General features: G+C 40.3%; 1 protein-coding gene across 16 annotated transcripts in view; it reads left to right on the forward strand.

The window, feature by feature from the left end:
* ZBTB20 (zinc finger and BTB domain containing 20) overlaps positions 1–14,612 on the forward strand; it is a 635,906-nt gene that overhangs the window by 491,685 nt on the left and 129,609 nt on the right. Inside the window, exon 7 of one of the 16 annotated variants that reach the window (XR_011558955.1) lies at positions 3,941–4,021. The exons of the other annotated variants lie outside the window; for them this stretch is intronic. The gene's annotated coding sequence lies outside the window, so the exon portion shown is untranslated. Of the gene's footprint in view, positions 1–3,940; positions 4,022–14,612 lie in introns of those variants that run through there. 16 annotated transcript variants of the gene reach the window in all.

Here is a 14,612-nt window from a genome sequence, read left to right on the forward strand (position 1 = left end):
ATTCATTGTAACCAATTTTTTCAGTAGTGGTTCTTGGAATGCTTTTGTGTTTTATTTTTAAAATGTTATATCAACTGTTGCAAACTTGGAACTTCTGAGAAAAAAACTGGCACCACAATCCGAGTTTGCTATTAAAATGGAATGATATAGATATTAAAGTCATCAAGGATAGTAATAAATAAATTATAATAGATGATTACTGAAATGTTTACAATAGATGGAAAATAAAGCTGAAAATAGCAAAATTTTAAAAAGAAAATGCTCAACAGAAATTAAGATTGCTAGAATAAAATTCATATTTCCTTCTTCTCCTATATGTGGGGCAAATAGAGAGAAAACTGTGAAAGGATCTATAGGAAAATAAAAGAGGAATCACTAAATATGAAAGTAGTCATATTTTAGTTACTTGGAAAAGAATAGTTTTTTAAAAGGTTTTTAAAAATGCATTAAAAATAGTGAGGTGTGAATATAACATCCAATATCTAAAGGGCTGCCAAAAAGAAAAGGGGGTAAACCTATTCTCCAAAGCACTTGAAGATAGGGGAAGATGCAATACATGGAAACTAATCAAGCGGCGAACCAGCCTAGAACTGAGAAGAAATTTCCTGACAGAAGACTTAATCAATGGAACAACTTGAAAAACTGGAGATTTCTAAAAACATTGGACAGCCATTTGTCTGATATGTTATTGGATTTCCTGCTTGACCAGGGGGTTAGACTCCAAGGTCCTTCCAATTCTTTAATTTTGTTAATATAAAGGAGGTTAATTTAATTTAATTTAATTTATTCAACTTTTATGCTGCCCCATCCCGTACAACTCAGGGCGGCTTACAACAATAAAAGCAATAAAAGCAATAAAATACAATAATACAATAATAAAAAGAAGTCGAACAACTACAGTAAACACTCCGCAGTCTGCATTGGTTGCCGATCAGTTTCCGGTCACAATTCAAAGTGTTGGTTATGACCTATAAAGCCCTTCATGGCACCGGACCAGATTACCTCAGGGACCGCCTTCTGCAGCACGAATCCCAGCGACCAGTCAGGTCCCACAGAGTGGGTCTTCTCCGGGTCCCATCAACTAAACAATGCTGCTTGGCGGGACCCAGGGGAAGAGCCTTCTCTGTGGCGGCCCCGGCCCTCTGGAACCAACTCTCCCCAGAGATTAGAATTGCCCCCACCCTCCTTGCCTTTCGTAAGCTACTTAAAACCCACCTTTGCCGCCAGGCATGGGGTAATTACGATTCCTTTTCCCCCTAGGCCTTTACAATTTTATGCATGGTATGTTTGTATGTATGTTTGGTTTTTTATATTAAGGGGTTTTTAATTTGTTTTTAGTATTGGATTACTATTGTACACTGTTTTATGATTGCTGTTAGCCGCCCCGAGTCTTCGGAGAGGAGCGGCATATAAATCCATAAATAAATAAATAAATAAATAAATAAAACCCCATAACTCTTAACAACCATTATAAATCCCAAAAAGCAATCTAATAAATATACATATCAAGCAAACATAATTCGGGCACGTCAAATGTTAAAGTTCATGGCCCCCAGGCCTGTCGACAAAGCCAGGTTTTAACAGATTTTCGAAAGTCCAGTAGAGTGGGAGCAGTGCGAACATTGGGGGTAATTTGGTTCCATAGGCTCGAGCAGCCACAGAAAAAGCCCTCCCCCGGGGTCCCGCCAACTTATATTGTTTAGTCAACGGGACCTAGATGAGGTTGATTCAGTGCGATCTAATAGGCCTCTGGGAGGTATGTGGCAGGAGATGGTCCCGTAAATAGTCAGGCCCTAAGCCATGTAGAGCTTTATAGATGATAACCAACATCTTGAATTGTGACCAGGGACTAATCGATAGCCAGTGCAGCACGCGGAGTGTTATATGGGCATACCGAGGTACACCCAAAACAGCTTGTGCAGCTGCATTCTGGACTATCTGCAATCTCCAAACACTCTTCAAGGGTTGGAATTGGTTAAAAGCAGACATGAGCACACTTTATAGAAATCACACTTCTCAACGGAAAAATCAGTAAAGTAGAGTTGCACTAAATGTTGCAATAATACATGAGAATATTACACCATGAATGAAAAAAATCCAAGTAAAATTGTATCTCTAACCTAAAAACAGAATTGGGTACGGATTGATTTATTTAGGGTAATTATTTTTCATATCAAGCCAAATCAGGACAGACTCAATGATCGATCACTGGAACAAAGTCACAAATCACAGAATAAGTGATTCATATTGGAAACATATAAGAAATGTGATTCATTTAAGTAACCTATAAGAGCACCTTTTTACCCCCCCCCAAAAGAAGGTGAAAACTTGGATGCGCCTTATACACTGAATGTATCTTCACCCAGCAAACCCCAAAGAATAATTTACCTCCTTGCAGAAATTTACCTCCTTGCAACAAACAGCAGCAGAGCCTGATTAGCACAAGGCACTGATTATCTGCCTACCGGTATCCAGCTGATTGATTGAAGTTGCAGGCAAGCCAGTACTAAAATGAAAGTGAAACTAAAACTTCAGCGAAAAATGACTGCAGGGAGAGCTAAAGGCTGAAACTGGCTGTTTGTTTTTTGTTGCAAGGAGGTGAGTCAATAGTTATAAATGTCTATAGAATGTTCAAATTATTAGACTTTTTAAAAAAAGATTGCTTTTTTATTATTCTGGACAATTTTAAAAAATGAAAAAGCTTTAGTAAATACTTGCTCTGAAGAGGCCTAGTGCTATTGTATCTTCTTTTAAATAGCAGAGAATACTTCCAGAAAGCCACATCAATTTTATAGATCTGTAAAAGTATAATTTAAAATGTCCTATTTTAGTATTAAGTAATAGTATTAAGATAAGGCAGCTGAGTTAAACTCTGACTTAGTCATGTTTGGAGTAGTTCTATTTAAATAATTGGGAGGTGTTAGTTCGATTACATTTAAGAAAACTTTCTGGGATTAACATACTGCCATAATGTAAATTTCTCCAATTCTTTGCTGTTTCTATGGGTCAGGCACATATGCACAGAAATACACAGCTAACGGTGTATATCATTTGTGCTGTTTGCTATTTGGCAAATCCCTAGGAGGCAGAGGCCATTTTTCCTTGTTTTCGTTATCTACGTGGTAGATAAATCCACAGTAACTGAATTTAAACATGCCTGGGATAAACATATATCCATCCTAAGATAAAATACAAAAAAAAAATATAAGTGTAAGGGCAGACTAGATGGACCAGGAGGTCTTTTTCTGCCGTCAGACTTCTATGTTTCTATGTTTCCTTCCCCAAAATGAAGGTGCATCTTCTACTCTGAAAAATACAGTACATTTATTTATTTATTATTAGATTTGTATGCCGCCCCTCTCCGTAGACTCGGGGCCGCTATGTAAGCCACAGTTGGTAGATCATTCAAGCATGTGATCAACATCAACATCAATTTTTTAAAAAGTCGTTCTTCAGAAAATCAAATACTGTATAGCAGTTCTCTAAATGTTTTCTTACTTTCAAACATGGTAAGCATATAGCTATTTTGCACATAAAAGTTCTGAAAAGTGGCTTTTGTATTATTGATCCTTCCCGTCTATCCTAGATTTTTCAATAATGAAAGTGTATGAGATCATCAAATTCATCAGTGGCTTGTTTTCCTCCTATCTGTAAAGGGGTTAATATCTTTGATAACAGACCATTTATATTACTATTTAATAGCTCGTTCCATGTTAGTAACTACTAGGCAAGCAGATTCTCAGCTTTGGCTAGAGCGTGTTTGTAGAGAAGCCTGTATTTAAGACAGAATCAAAAATATCTACCTGCACATGAGTATTTGAATACACGCAGTTGTAAAACCTTAATTCATGTATCAGCAATGAAAATCTTAATTAAAGAAGCTGAATCTTTGTCCGTGAATGCTTTTTTTTCCTCTGATGAAGTCCTTTGTGTATTGCAGCATCTACCTGGCCCAGACAGGCAGAGCTCTCCAAGAGCTTGTCTGGCAGATCTTCTCTTGATTATTAACAGCTAGCAAATAACAAAGTCTCCCTCTTTTGTCTTGTTGCTGAAGCTGGGAATAACAGAGCACATAACATTCTGTAAGGTTTGTTTATTTTGTGAGCTTTTGGGGGGAGAAAAAAAACATTTTGCAGGTTGATTAAAAATAAAATTGAGGAAAATTAATTTAACCAATTCTATGTATGTTTCACATTAAGACAAAAGATAGCTCTTCTAACTTTAATTTTAGAAACTGTACGGTGTCATACGTGATAAAGTAAAAACATGGGGAAGAATATTTATTAAATAAAAAGTGTATATAATTCTGTGTTCAGTTCTGGAGACCTCACCTACAAAAAGATATTGACAAAATTGAACGGGTCCAAAGACGGGCTACAAGAATGGTGGAAGGTCTTAAGCATAAAACGTATCAGGAAAGACTTCATGAACTCAATCTGTATAGTCTGGAGGACAGAAGGAAAAGGGGGGACATGATCGAAACATTTAAATATGTTAAAGGGTTAAATAAGGTCCAGGAGGGAAGTGTTTTTAAAAGGAAAGTGAACACAAGAGCAAGGGGACACAATCTGAAGTTAGTTGGGGGAAAGATCAAAAGCAACATGAGAAAATATTATTTTACTGAAAGAGTAGTAGATCCCTGGAACAAACTTCCAGCAGACGTGGTAGATAAATCCACAGTAACTGAATTTAAACATGCCTGGGATAAACATATATCCATCCTAAGATAAAATACAGAAAATAGTATAAGGGCAGACTAGATGGATCATGAGGTCTTTTTGTGCCGCCAGTCTTCTATGTTTCTATGTTTCTATAATTTATTTCTCATAACATAAAACCTCTAAGGCAGGGGTATAAAACTTATGTCATCATGTCAGCGTAATGTGATGTATTAGGACTTTCTTCCTCTTTGCTAAACCTGGCATGGGTTTGGCCAGGGGGTGATGCATCCAGCCTCCGGGCCAGCGGTTTAACAGTCCTGTTCTAAGGTTTTATGGCCCATTATTAAACAAGATCTAAGTATTGCCCACAAGATTATATGCTGCAACGTCCTGCCTGTCGGCGACTACTTCAGCTTCAACCACAACAACACAAGAGCACACAACAGATTTAAACTTAATATTAACCGCTCCAAACTTGACTGTAAAAAATATGACTTCAGTCACCGAGTTGTCGAAGCGTGGAACTCATTACCGGACCTTATAGTGTCATCCCCAAACCCTAAACATTTTACCCTTAGATTATCTACGGTTGACCTATCCAGATTCCTAAGAGGTCAGTAAGGGGCGAGTAAAAGTGCACTAGAGTGCCTTCCATTCCCTGTCCTATTGCTCTCCTATATCTCCTATACCTTTCTTCTATTCCTATATCTCTTCTATTCTTTCATTGATATGTTCTATTACTATATATTCTTTTCTATTATTTCTTAGATATATTTTACTACGAGTATCTCCTCTATAACCTTCATAATGTATTTTACTATGTGTATATAGATATATACCCACTAAAACCCTCATTGTGTATTGGACAAAATAAATAAATAAATACAAATAAATAAATAAACAGTCCTGTTCTAAGGTTTTATGGCCCATTATTTACAATTATTCAACATGTGATGTGTGTACGGGACAATAAAGGGTAGAGTTACATCAAAAATGTTTTATTCTATTTATTATATAACATTTATTTCTAAATTCTATTATATTCAGTTTACGGGGAGGGGAGTCATGGAATAGAGATGTTGGTAATAGAAGTAAACCTGAGAACATTTAGGTAAACTTGAAATTCGGAACCCAAAAGGATTCGGGTATTTAGAGTCGTGAATTTTTATTCAGCAAAACAAATATTCTTTTTTAACAAGGCATCCACAGGGCAGTTCAAGGGAAGCAAATGATAAAAGCATTATAACCCTTGTACTACAAGCTCTGCCCTTTTTATACAATAACAGTGATGGGCTCCTATGGATACTGTCAGGTTTTTCCTATTGAAGTAAATGAGGTTGAATGTGTATAATTTTAGAAGAGCTGTGCGTGTGTGTGTGTGTGTGTGTGCATACACATAGTGTTTAAATAGTAGATAATGTATATTTTTGTGTTCCTGTGTGTAATATGTATGTAAACATATGGCATATACCGTATTTTTCGCTCCATAAGACACAGTTTTTTTCCTCCCAAAGTAGGATGAAAAATCAGCCACGTCTTATGGAGCGAAGATGCAGGCAGAGAGGGGGGGGAGGCGCTGGAGCAGAGGGGGGGCGGCGATATACTCATCTGGAGACCGCCGCCTCTGTCGCCGCCTCTCCTCTTCCCAACCCCGAAGAGAGCCGCGCCTTTCGGCACCGGAGGAGCATTGGCGGTTCCGAGCCTTTGGGAAGGCTACGGGAATCGCTTCAGGAGGCGGGGAGGTCTCGAAGCACCATTCACCGTGTCTTCGCCTCCGCGCGCCGCCTCCGCCCGGCTGAAAACAAAACGGCTCCAAAAGTCGGCCGGGCTCCCGGGAGGCGGTGCGCGACTGTTTCCTCTTTGCTGCAGAGCCACACGGAGGCGAAGACACGGTGCCCGGCCACGCTCCGCCTCCCGGGAGCCCAGCCGATTTTTGGAGCCGTTTTGTTTTCAGCTGGGCTCCCGGGAGGCGGAGCGTGGCTGGGCACCGTGTCTTCGCCTCCGCGCGCCGCCTCCGCCCGGCCGAAAACAAAACGGCTCCAAAAGTTGGCCGGGCTCCCGGGAGGCGGTGCGCGACTGTTTCCTCTTCGCTGCAGAGCTGCCGGGCAGAGGCGAAGACAACGGCGCCCTCCACTCTCTCTCCCTCTCTCTCTCTCTCTCTTTTTCTCTCTGTTGCTGGCGTGGTGAACGAGAGAGAAAGAGAGAGAGAAAGAAAGGAGGGGAGAAAGAATGAGAAAGAAAGCGAGAAAGTAAGCAAGAGAGAAAGACAGGGAAAGAAAGCAAGAGAAAGAGAAAGAGAGGGGGGAAGAAGGGGGAGGGAAAGACATAGAAGGAGGGAGAGAGAAAGAACAAAAAAGAGGGAGGAAGGAGGAGAGAAAGGAAGAGGGATGGAGAGAGAGGGAATGAAAGATGAAGGAAGGGAGAGAGAAAGGGGGAGGGAGAGATAGAAAGGAGGGAGAAGGGGGTAGTTAGGGAGAGGGAAAAGGAAGGGCTTGGAGAAAGGCAGGGGGAAAGAAAGAAAGATAGAAAGGAAAGAGGGAGGGAGAGATAGAAAGGAAAAGGGGAGGGAGGAAAGAGGGAGGGAGAGATAGAAAGGAAAGAGGGAGGGAAAGATAGAAAGAAAAGAGGGAGGGAGAGATAGAAAGGAAAGTGGGAGGGAGGAAAGAGGGAGGAAGACATAGAAAGGATAGAATTATGGATTCAAGAACTTGCTCATGTGTGATAGCTACTTTTTGGCTCAAAATATTTTTGTTCTATTTTCCTCCTCTAAAATCTAGGTGCGTCTTATCAGCAGGTGCGTCTTATAGAGCGAAAAATACGGTATACAGTGGAACCCCGACATAAGAGCTGCTCTACTTAAGAGCAACTCGAGATAAGAGCTGGGAGGGGAGAGATATTTTTGTTCTACTTACAAGCCCAAATTCGAGATACAAGCGCCAAGGAGCTGTCTCCTGAAGCCAAACGCTAACTTCCGCGTTCGGCTTCAGGAGACAGCTGCGAAGCGGCGCGCGTGTTTTAAAAGGTTGCAGCCGGCCTGGGGGGCTCGGGGGGGTGCTTGCAGCTTTCTTTCTTGCTCTTTTTCTTTCTCTCTTTTACCTTCCCTTCCTCTATTTCTTTTCTTTCTCCTTCCCACCTTCTTCCCTCCCTCCCTCCCTTCACTCATTCCTCTCTTACTCTCCCCTTTCATAAGTTTCCTTGCTTCCTTCCTCTGTTCCTGTCCCTTCCCTCTTTCCTTCCTTCCTTCCCACCCTCCGTCCATTCATTCACCCATTCCTCTCTTGATCGCTTAAAGCCGGTCCCTGGTGCAAAAAGGGTTGGGGACCTCTGTCCTACAGGATTGGGTGGCAGAGAAGTTGAACATATGTAAATTTAAAAGTTTAAGAAAGTTTACAAGTTAAGTGAAAGAAACTTCATTATTCATTTATATGTACATGTACATTTCTTCATTAAAAACATGTCTTTCTGCATAATTTAGACTAACTTTGTGAGTTTTTTGAGGGCTGGAACCAATTAAAATTATTTACATTAATTCCTATGGGGAAAAGTCGTTCGAGATAAGAGCTGCTCGACTTAAGAGCCCAGGTCCGGAACGAATTAAACTCGTATCTCGAGGTACCACTGTATGTAGAATTAAATGGCATATTTTGGATGTTCAGTAATAGTAAATACTGTAGATAGGTAAATTGTATCTCTTTGAGGCAGGAGAGTTCATGCACCCTAACCTTTGACGTGGGTGACATCAAGTTGGCAACTTTTAAGCCAGTCACATGACCTTTAAGGCACCACCACCACTCCCGGTCACATGATCGCCAAGCCACTCTCACCTGGTCACATGGCCGACAAGCCACACCCGCAAAATAAGTCACACCTGCAATAGAAACATAGAAGACTGACGGCAGAAAAAGACCTCATGGTCCATCTAGTCTGCCCTTATACTATTTCCTGCGTTTTATCTTAGGATGGATATATGTTTATCCCAGGCATGTTTAAATTCAGTTACTGTGGATTTACCAACCACATCTGCTGGAAGTTTGTTCCAAGGATCTACTACTCTTTCAGTGAAATAATATTTTCTCACATTGCTTTTGATCTTTCCCCCAACTAACTTCAGATTGTGTCCCCTTGTTCTTGTGTTCATTTTCCTATTAAAAACACTTCCCTCCTGAACCTTATTTAACCCTTTAACATATTTAAATGTTTTGATCATGTCCCCCCTTTTCCTTCTGTCCTCCAGACTATACAGATTGAGTTCATTAAGTCTTTCCTGATACGTTTTATGCTGAAGACCTTCCACCATTCTTGTAGCCTGTCTTTGGATCCGTTCAATTTTGTCAATATCTTTTTGTAGGTGAGGTCTCCAGAACTGAACACAGTATTCCAAATGTGGTCTCACCAGCGCTCTATATAAGGGGATCACAATCTCCCTCTTCCTGCTTGTTATACCTCTAGCTATGCAGCCAAGCATCCTACTTGCTTTTCCTACTGCCCGACCACACTGCTCACCCATTTTGAGGCTGTCAGAAATCACTACCCCTAAATCCTTCTCTTCTCTAGTAAAAATACATTAAGATGTCACATTTGGAAAGCCTCTCAGTCTGTGGACACCTTGACCACATAAAGGAAACCTGGCAAATCAAGACTTGATAACATGTAACTGTACATTGTTGGCGTCTCGGGAAGGAGTCCTTATGTATCCAAGATGTTTGATGTGCTATATTGTATGCATAGACTATGGCTTTATGGCTAACAAAAATAATAAGTCTGCAATATCACAAACCTTTTTTTCCCATGTTTTTAAATTACTCTTTCTCCACTCATTTCAGCTAATGGCGATGAAGTTATTCCACTTCTTTCATATCAACTTCCTTGAGCTGATTGTTAGTTACATATATTTCTGTAGTGTGTTAATAAAGTGTATGTTGCTACAGTATTTAAAAAAAAATCCAACTTTGAGCTGTGTTATTGAAATGGCAACTCCTCTTTGAAAATGCTAATTTATTTGTGTGATTTTCTGGTTTTTTTTAAATAACTTTCAAATGTGCCAGAGTCACTGCTATTACTTCTCTTTCACAGCTATATATGTATGTCATACCTGACATTTTAAAACACAGTCACTTCTTAATTAGAGGATTATGTTTAAAAAAGAAAAATAGATTAAGGAAAATCTAACAGCTGGAAACAGTTCCACATAGTTGCATGATTTAAAAACAAATGAATTAATTTCATTATAAAACTTCCCCAAAATGTCATATTAAAATGGGGGGAAAAATCTTTAACATAAGAAACACTTTTGATATGTTGCAAATTAAGTAATGATGAGTACCTGTTTTCATACTGGTAAAGCTGAAGTAGTGTCTACTTTATATAATGTTGTTGCTGCTGCTGTTATTTTTTCTTTGTGCTGTCCTACATATTGCTATTGTCTGCCTTTCAGACTTAATATTCATTAGATAACTAGAACAATAGTTTTATTTGGAATGTCTGTCTGTATGTTTGTCTGTCTCTATATTTTCTTTTTTTCTTTAGGGCAACCACATTGCTCTGAATGATTTATTGTCATAGACAGATGGGTCTGGATCATTAGGGAAATATGAGCCTTGGTGGTGCAGAGCAGTGTTTCCCAACCTTGGCAACGTGAAGATATCTGGACTTCAACTCCCAGAATTCCCCAGCCAGCATTCGCTGGCTGGGGAATTCTGGGAGTTGAAGTCCAAATATCTTCAAGTTGCCAAGGTTGGGAAACACTGGTGCAGAGGTTAGAGTGCAGTATTGTAAGCTGCTTCTGCTGAGTGCTGGCTGTAGTTCACCAGTTCAAATCTCATCAGGCTCAAGGTTTACTCAGCCTTCAATCCTTCCAAGGTGGGTAAAATGAGGACCCAGATTGTTGGGGGTGATATGCTGACTCTGTAAATCACTTAGAGAGGGTTGTAAAGCACTGTGAAGCAGTATGTAAGTCTAAGTGCTATTGCTATTGCTAAATAAATTTTTGTTCATCTTTATTATGTGTAGGTTTTTACTTTGCGGTGAGCAATAGTCTGCCAATCCAATTTTCTGAAATCAAACATTTACATACAGCTCTCTGAATCATCCAGAATAGAAATTCTTTTTAGAAGATTTGTATGGTTAGAGATCTCAACAATTGTTGAAAAGATCAGGAAAATAGCTGGAGTCAGAATGCATTTTTTTTCTTTCGAAATTGGCATTAAAGTAGACAAATATCTTTCATTTGCAAACGTAGCTAGCCAGATATCAGTTTACAGTTCTTACAAATTATCTTGATTCGTTTAGTTGGGATTGTCTTATTTCATAGCATTTTCAGTTTCCTTTTCAACTAAGCTTAGGGTATTTTTTTTGTTTGTTATTGTTGTTGCGTTGTTTTTATTATCTGAAATTATTGTTGACTCCTGATAGCTGCCTGCACAATTGCCTACAAGATTTCAGAAATGGCTTGTCATTGCCTGCTTCCTAGGGCTGAGAACCTTTGTGCCTCTGCTGTTCTTTTCGGGCCTGTGAGACCCGAAATCAAAGTTTGAGACCCTGTAAAAAATTTTCCCTGCATATCTGAAACTTGAAATTTCATGACTTTTCATCATTTCAGGGGTTCTTTCTATGAGAATTTTTTTGAAGGGTTGGGGGGTTTCTTTCTTGCTGAAAAACAAAAAGTCACACTTGTTGTGTTCCCGGGTCACCCTGACCCGGACCGAAAACTCTTCATTTGAAGTGCTTATGTTTGGTCAATTTGAATACTTTTTTCACTTGGAAAGTAGTCTGAACATTTCTGCACACAATGATATGGAAATTGAAATGAAAAAAGTAATTCTTATTGGTTTATTTTGCTGATAGAATGTGTGCCCCCTCCGTTTTTGTGAAATATTTTTCAATTTATGGATAGTTTTGCTTGCAAAATGTGTTCAATTTTACTAAAGTTGGTGTGGGATTGGTAGTTTGAACATTTCTGAATATAAGAAAAATATAAATGAATTGAAAGAAATGTTTCTTATTGGTTGTTTAAAATCACAAATAAGCCCCCCCCCCCTTGGCTGCTTGCAAACAATTTCACTTTATATTTACTCCCTCGGCCTTGAAATAATTGAACATGGGGGGGAGAGACTTTTATGTGCAAAATAAACAAGTATGCATCAATTTTTCCAGTTCAATTTTCATATCATTATGTTCAGAAATGTTCAAACTTGTTTCCAAGTGAAAAAAGCTTTCAAAAAGACCAAATATAAGTACCTAAAATGATCAATTTGCAGTCCGGGTCAAATAGACCCGGGAACATAAGATTAGGGAGTTTTATTGAACAGAACAGCAGGGTTAAGGCAGAAGTTGTTTTCCTGGTTTCTAGCTTGGTGTCTTCATCATTGCATTAAATAGGCTCTTGTGAACCTCAGAAACCTTTCCTGATTTAATGAACCCCAATAGCACCTGCCCAAATCTTTAGCACACAATCATCAGATATAATTTAATCTAGATTGTGCAGTTGACATATTTACACATGGAAGTATAGAATTAAGCAAATGCAGACAGTTTTATCTTTTAAAGTATTCATTACTTAAACTACTCAGAAGTCAAGGAAGACTTGTATAAGAATAGCTGCTAAAGGCAGGTTGGTGAATAATTAATAGGTAAATTTGAAACCAGTTTTATTGTGAAAGATTACATTTGAAATAGGAAATATCTGGTTGATAGTTCTATACCTTAGTATCTATGCTACATTATTATATCAAATTTTGGCATGTTATATAAAAACCACTATTTCAAATAACAATATTTCAAGCATGTTGAACATGCTATAATCTCAAAATGGAGCTCGCTGAAATTGAAACATTAGAATTTGTTGCCGTTCATATATATCACACACCATTTAGCCATCTTCAAAGTTTATTGTTGCAAATCTGACAAGAGAAGGCATTTATCTAAGGCAAGAACGTCAAATGTGCATCACCTGATGTATTGCGACTTTTTCCCCCTACACTGAACTAGGCAGGGGTGTGGCCAGCACATGAGGGATGTGACCCATGAGCTGTGAATTTGGCAGCCCTGACGTAATAGGTTTTTTTTCCCATTGCAGTAGGGAGCAAGCAATAGGCAGCATCCATATTTCTTATCAGCCAGAGTTAGTCTTTGTTTAACAACCTTAATTTGCACTGGCAATTTGGTCATTAAGTGAACTAATCACTAAGTGAAAACACAATTATGGTTATGATCTAATTTCAGGCTTGCTTTCCATTATGGGCCTGTGAAGGTTATAAATGCAAGGATTTATACAGTGGTACCTCAAGATACGAACCCCTCGTCTTACGAACAACTCGTGATACGAACCCGGGGTTCAGAAAAAATGTGCCTCTTCTTACAAACTTTTTTCGAGTTACGAACCGGCGTTCGGAGACTGCTGGGAAGCCGCGCGGCTGTTTTAAAAGGTGACAGCTGGGCGGCGGGGCTTCCCAGAAGCCTCCCGAACGCCGGTTCGTAACTCGAACAAAGTTCGTAAGAAGAGGCAAAATTTTTCTGAACCCCGGGTTCGGTTCGGAAGGTTGCTGGGAAGCCCCCCAGCCCAGCTGTCACCTTTTAAAACAGCCGCGCCGCTTCCCAGCTGTCTCCCGAAGCCGAACGCGGAAGTTCGGCTTTAGCGTTCAGCTTCAGGAGACAGCTGGGAAGCGGCGCACCTGTTTTAAAAGGTCGCAGCCGGCCTGGGGGGCTTGTCAGCACCCTCCCAAACCCGGGTTCGGGGTTCGGAGGGGTGCTGGGAAGCCCCCCAAGCCGTCTGCGACCTTTTAAAACAGGCGCGCCGCTTCCCAGCTGTCTCCTGAAGCCGAACGCTAAAGCCGAACTTCCGCGTTCGGCTTCGGGAGACAGCTGGGAAGCGGCGCGCCTGTTTTAAAAGGTCATAGCTGGCCTGGGGGGCTTCCCAGCACCCCCCGAACCGTGCTGGCAAGCCCCCCAGGCCGGCTGCGACCTTTTAAAACAGCCCCGCCGCTTCCCAGCTGTCTCCTGAAGCCGAACGCCAAAGCCGAACTTCCCCGTTCGGCTTCAGGAGACAGCTGGGAAGCAGCGCGCCTTTTTTAAAAGGTCGCAGCCAGCCTGGGGGGCTTGCCAGCACCCCCCGAACCCGGGTTCGGGGTGGTGCTGGGAAGCCCCCCAGGCTGGCTGTCACCTTTTAAAACAGCCGCGCGGCTTCCCAGCAGTCGCCGAAAGCTGTTTTTTTGCAGGGGGGGGTTTGGTTGCACGGATTAATTGACTTTACATTGTTTCCTATGGGAAACAATGTTTCGTCTTACGAGCCTTTCGTCTTACGAACTTCCTCCTTGCACCAATTAAGTTCGTATCATGAGGTATTACTGTAGTACCATAGTAACTGTGAGCAGTCATTAAATGAGGCAGTTGCTAAATGAAGAATACCTCTCAACACCTATCCCCATTACTTTGACACTCCTACTCTTTGAAACTGAAATCCTGAAAAGCATTAAAACCCTTCCTGGCTTTTCAGCAGACTAATTTGTCAAGATTCAGGATATTATTATTTAAATGGCTGCTTCCAAACCTCTAATGATGCAACCTCCTTCCCATTGTCAGTTATTTTTTTCATCTGTTATATATGTTTTCATTGATACATTTATATGAGGGGCGAATGCATTTCCCCCCCTCATATAAAGTACTTCTTGGTCTTGATCTGCTCTTGCGTTCTTGCCACAGAGAGCCCAATTGATTTTCACTTTTTTTCAGATATAAGCAACAACTATGCACAAGACTTACAGCTAAAGCTGTCAGTAAGGTGATACCTTCTTCCACTTTTGATTCCTCAGGCAGTTTGATTTTTTTTAAAACTTACACAGTTTCACAGATCAAACTAGACATAACAAAACACATCATTAGGAAGTCTGTCAGTTTTATTATTATTTTTAATTAATAGCAGGTGGGGTGTACCAGAAAAAAATAGAGCTGTTCCTT

Source organism: Erythrolamprus reginae, chromosome 4 (genome assembly GCF_031021105.1).
Source record: "Erythrolamprus reginae isolate rEryReg1 chromosome 4, rEryReg1.hap1, whole genome shotgun sequence".
Classification (NCBI taxonomy): domain Eukaryota; kingdom Metazoa; phylum Chordata; class Lepidosauria; order Squamata; family Dipsadidae; genus Erythrolamprus; species Erythrolamprus reginae.